This window comes from Protobothrops mucrosquamatus, unplaced genomic scaffold (genome assembly GCF_001527695.2).
Source record: "Protobothrops mucrosquamatus isolate PMUCROS unplaced genomic scaffold, P.Mucros_1.0 scaffold3041, whole genome shotgun sequence".
Taxonomy (NCBI): Eukaryota; Metazoa; Chordata; class Lepidosauria; order Squamata; family Viperidae; genus Protobothrops; species Protobothrops mucrosquamatus.
The window spans coordinates 38,771-44,770 of record NW_015389055.1 but is presented as its reverse complement, the minus strand read 5'-3'; positions in this window follow the sequence as shown (position 1 = coordinate 44,770).

Here is a 6,000-nt window from a genome sequence, read left to right as displayed (position 1 = left end):
TTAATCTTTTGCCAGACACTAGGAATCTTATATTGTTCCAAACATTCCTTAAACGTTTCTAGTAGCCTAATAATCTCCAAAGACAGAAAAAGTTGATAATTGGATGTGGAACAGGTTACAGGTGGTCCTTCTGACAGTGCTGAACAAGTAGCAGTTATGACTGGTCCTACCAGCAAAGTAAATGGGGAAGTGAGCAAAAGGTCATAAATGGCAACTACAGAATGTCCTCTTTTAACAATCTGCAGCGATTCGCTTGACAGTGGCAACTGGGACTGCTGGAATTAGTGTTGTTAAGCAGCATGATCATGTGATGTCTCTGACTAGTTTGCCTAGTGAAGCAATTCCGATCCCAATTGCAGTTGTAAACTGAGGACTGCTATATTAAGAGTTCAGTTTGAGGATTCAAAAAAGAACACATTGTTTCTCAGAAGTCAACATAAATCTAACAAAGCTACACAATGCCAAGCAATCTTTTTTTTATAAAAGTGAGTAGTACAGTTGATCACAGTACTGTCAAGGATCTAGCATACCTTAACATCAGTAATAAATTCACCAAAGAATTAATTCCAATCAAATTCTACCAGGGAACATAAAAAGTAGATTGGCTACACTATTATTAAATAAATAAGGACCTGAATAAAAAAAATCATATTGAAAAACATTAACATTAATAGATCCTGTGCTGTTCAACATATGAATGACTTGATAACAATCCCACCATTTTTATATATAATTCAAAGTGATGATCAGATTTGCAAGGTGTAGCAAGTAAAAAAAGGGAGGCACAAGACTCAGGAGAATGTGGACAACCTTAAATGTTGAAAAAAACCAGCAAAATGAATTGCAGCAGAAAAATAATACATTTCACATTTAACAAGGAAAAATATCTAAATAGAAAGGATCTGGATGTTGAAGAATCATAAGTTGAATATTAACAAATAATCCGATGCAGTTACAAAAAAGAAATTCTAGGCTTTAGCTACAGATGTATGATGTCAAAGTAGTGCAGTGATGTGGTTCTTCTCTATTTGGTATAACAGAATAACAGTTGGAAGGGGCCCTGGAGGTCTTCTAGTCCAACCCCCTACTCAAGCAGGAGACCCTATATACCATTTTAAACAAATGGCTGTCCAATCATTTCTTAAAAATCTCCAGGGTAGGAGCACCCACAACTCCTGGAGGCAAGCCATTTCACTGATTATTTGTTTTAATTGTTAGGAAATTTCTCCTTATTTCTAGGATGGTTCTCTCCTTGATTAGTTTCCATCCATTGCTTCTGGTTCTGCCTTCAGGTACTTTGGAGAATAAGTTGACTCCCTCTTCTTTGTGGGGTTGCTCAGGCAGCATTTGTAATATTACAACCAGTCCGGGCGTCAGGAAGGACACTGTGTGTTCAGTGGCAAACAACCAAAATTATAAGATGTCCAGAAGGCTTACAAGGAATTGCTAAAAGGTGCAAGCTTTTTGCGGGAAGTTATTTAGACCAGTGGTTCTCAACCTTTTTAATGCCACGACCCCAACCGGTCGTAAGTCGAGGACTAAACCGGTCGTAAGTCGAGGACTACCCGACCGGTCGTAAGTCGAGGACTACCCGACCGGTCGTAAGTCGAGGACTTTGCCTGGGAGCGCCGCGCATGCGTGGTTCCGCCCCCTGCGCCGGCCGAGGCGTAGCTGGCAAGCGGCAGAGACGGAGCAGGCCGACCACCAGCTGGCCCAGCCCAAGGGAGGTAAGGCACCCGCCGGAAAAGGGGGAAAAAATGGCGGACGGCCTTGCTTGGCGACCCCCGTGAAATGGTCAATCGACCCCAAATGGGGTCCCGACCCACAGGTTGAGAACCACTGATTTAGACAAAGGCTGGATGGTCACTGTTAAATATTTTATAATAGTAAATTCCTGCATGATAGCTGAGAGTTGGACTAGATCAGGGGTGGGCAACTATGACAACTTTAAGACCTGTGGACTTCAACACCCAGAATTCCTGAGACACCATGCTCAGTCAGGGTAGCTTTTTATCTGAAGAGAAAGCAACAGACTATACAATTTCTTGAATTGGATTGGAGAAGAAAACAACTCCATTGGAATTCAATAATAAGAATTAAGAAATAAGAATTTCTTTTTTGCTAACTAATTGCACTCAAGTTGAGGACAGCTAATGGTGACTTAATCACAATAACTACTGATCTGAAGGGAGATTTGTTGGACTTTGCATCCAACACTTCACAAAAAGTTGCTGGGAGTCAGGCAGCATAAAAATTTATATTATTCTTTATTATTATAAAAAAGTCACTCTTGGATCCTTCCCCTGTTGCTACTGAAGAATGTAGTGACATCTTTCCGGCAAAGAGCACCAAGATATTGATAGTTGATGATGTTATCTATTATAGATGACGGATTGATGCAATGATTCTGATTTGTGGAACTTCCTATATTTTTATTCCATTTATATAACCACTCACCTCACATTTATGACCTTGTGCCTTATAAGTGCTCATTATATTGAGCCAATCTGGTCTGGTGGTTAAGGCATCAGGCTAGTAACCAGGAGACCATGAGTTCTAATCCTCCTTAGTCGCGAAAGACAGTTGGGTGATCTTGGGCCAGTCATTCTCTCTCAGCCCAACTCACCTCACAGGTTGTTATTGTGGGGACAATAGAAGGAGGGAGTATTAGGTATGTTCACCACCTTGCGTGGTTTATAAAAATAATAAAGGTGGGATATAAATAATGTAGTACTAGAACAGGGGTAGGCAACCTTGGCTCTTTTATGACTCGTGGACTTCAACTTCCAGAATTCCTGAGCCAGCCATGCTGGCTCAGGAATTCTGGGAGTTTAAGTCCACGAGTCATAAAAGAGCCAAGTTTGCTTACCCCTGTACTAGAGTATGCTCCAGGACAATGATATCTCCATTTACTATAATTGAAAACAAATGTTATGTTAAATAGATGAGAATAGATTATAGCATCCATTATACAGTTGAAGCAAGATGTGGCTTATAAATGCCATCATCTTCCACTATGAGCGTGGCATTTAAGTAAGCAGTATACTCACTCATCTTTATGTGGTCTAATCTTAAAAGTTAAAAAGATTGCAGTCAACAACAATGCACTGAAAATTGAGGATTTTATTGAAAAACTGACCAGTAAAATGTCCTTGTGAAAGTGGTACACTGTTAACAGCCTTTTTGTACATCTTAGTCCGCCTCTAATAAGGAGGAAGTATCCATGTTAAGTTATAATATAGTTGTCATATATTCAGTTTCAAAAGCAAACAGCATCATTTGGTCTTTATTCTAAGTGGTAGAACCAAAACTCCTTTTAGTGAAGGTGAGTTTAGATTAGACAAAGAACATGAAATGTAACAACAAAAAAAATGCCATTGTTACCACAATTACAAACTGTCAAGGAAAAACTGCAGCATTATAGAAAGTTTGTTAATATTTAAATATAATTATCTTTAATAAAGTCAAAAGTATGTAACTTTCAATATATTATGCTTCAGCTTAAGATGGGCTATCCAGCATTGGATTATATCCACAGGTGCACTATTTGCTAGGTATACATGAATTGCAATGACTGAAAAACCAACTGCTTGGAAAAAGTCTTATTTTTTTTTTTGTTATAAATTAAAGCAATTATTTGGAAGACCAGTAAGACTGAGCTTGATTAAGGAAGCATTTGAGTTCTTTTCAAAGATCCTCAGCTAAAAACTGACAGAACACTTTGCTAGTTTTTAAGAGAACCTCAAGGAAATTTCAGATGTTTCTCAAACGAAGATTTAACACACGACTGCACGTTTCCAAATTATTCGTAACAAGAGATGTGCGGGAAGTGATTACTCTGGAAAACTTCAATGTTTTGTTTCAGAATATGATAGGCAGTTTTCCAAAATAAATTGTTCAAACCAAAAGTAGTTTGAGGTGTTTTGGGAGGGTGATCTGATATTTAAGCTGCAGTTTAGTTTGGAGAACTTATTCATGGGAATTGCCTAAGTGCTTTTTCTGGAACAAAACATTCTGGACTTCTCTGGAATGGTCCATTCCCAGATCAACAAATTTTGCACATTCCTACTCAGAATACTAATGTGTTTCCCAATTAACATTCCTTTTCAGGCCTAAACATATGCAAATGGATCATCCTTTAACTTGACTAATTGTGCTACATTTATAATAAATTTTGCATATTTTATGTGAACTTTTTCTCCTTAATACAATTATAACTAAACCCCAAATTTTTCAAAATGATTCAGGAATAGTCTTGACCTCAAAAAATTGTCATTCTGAGTGGTGGATGCAACCAACGCAAAATATTTGGTACAAAATAATTCTCCAAAGTACTGTATTAGATGGTACAAACAAAAATCAAAATAGATCCTCTAAAGGGCTTAATTGTCAAACGCTAATCTATGCTTGTTCATTAATGTTTATTATTAATCTAAAATCTTAATACTAAGATTCTGAATGCAGTCTTTTCTCTAGATTTAGAAACACCATTGCAGGCAAACTGCTCTCTTTACAGGAACGTTTTTTTCCCCATTTCATTTAAAGTCAATGTATATGTGCCTTACTAATGCATGTGTAAATCAAATTCCCCAAAATTTTGAACTGGAAGCTCCATGAAAACAAGAGAGCTGCATGCATAAGCACTTGAATGCAATCAGATCAATTGCAATGGACACTGATTTTTTTTTCCTGAAAATTTATTACTGGAACTAAATAAACTGTCATTATATCTATACATCTTTAAAAAGGGCTGTGATACAATATAAACCCCAATTTGAAAAATCGGTTGAAGCCACTAAGAGGCTGTTATCTCTTTTCTTCAGTGCAAACAAGCTAAAATTTGAGGTCATTCTTCTGTCCTCAGAGGTTGACCAGCAACTACCAAAGTAAAGCTCTTTTCCCCATTCAGATCTTACTAGACTATAACTTATTAGACTGGACAAAAAACTTCACTAAATTGGATCCCAGATTATGGTTAAACCTAATGAAATCAGTCTTTGTTCATTGATTTCAACAGGTATCTTTGTATTTCCCACAGGATTAAATTTGGACCCGATCCAGTTTTTAACCAATCTGGAAAGATTTATGTATTCTATGTGCTGGGCTGACATACTTAAGCAATTTTTATATACAACTCAATGAAAGGTAACTTTGGCATTATTAACCTGATAATTTCAGATACAGATGACCATTATCAAGTTCCTACCATTTGGAGGGAGATACAGCCATCCAATCAAATTCATACTGTCCGTCATTCCCGTGGGAAAAAAAAAACTAGTACTGTACATTTCTATTCAGCATATACTTTTTAGGAGACGCCCACAAGACAGATAACACAAAGGACACAGTCCAATGACAAAAGGGGAGACTTCCACTCAAGCAGCAGGACTTCATTCTCCTCATCCTCTGAATAAATTGTAGGGAATTTCCAACTTCCAGAGCAAAGCTGGAGGGCACAGAAATTGCAGACTATGAGAAAATCACATTTCTCTGCCAAAAGTTATTCTGTGGGCAGGTGGCACTAACTGGATGCAACCTATATTATCAAGCACTTTTAGATTTAATGATGTCTCCTCTTTAATCAACTGAAAGAGGAAATAACAGGGTATTTTTAATTACATTTTATAGGCAGCAGATTGAATCTCTCGGAACAAGTACTGGAAATAACATGTATTTCAAAACCAGCAACCAATATAAAGTCCTAACCAACTGTCTTAACGCTCACAATTGTCTATCTTGGTTGGTTTAAACTTCTTACAAGTTTGCAGTACTTCTGCAATTAGTCTCAATATTTATTCCCTGGTTTATAATATGAAGCTGCAGTTTTCTTGAGTTGCTTCACTCCATGTGGCCCTGGTGCAAAGCTACAACTTTAATTAGTTCTGTACCTTTTTTCTTGACAGGGTTGCTGTGGCTTATGAGTCTGTTTTACTGAGGACTATACCTCAGAAAGCCTCATTTCACATTTTAAGATATTGCCAGCGCTGGGTGTTACCTGAC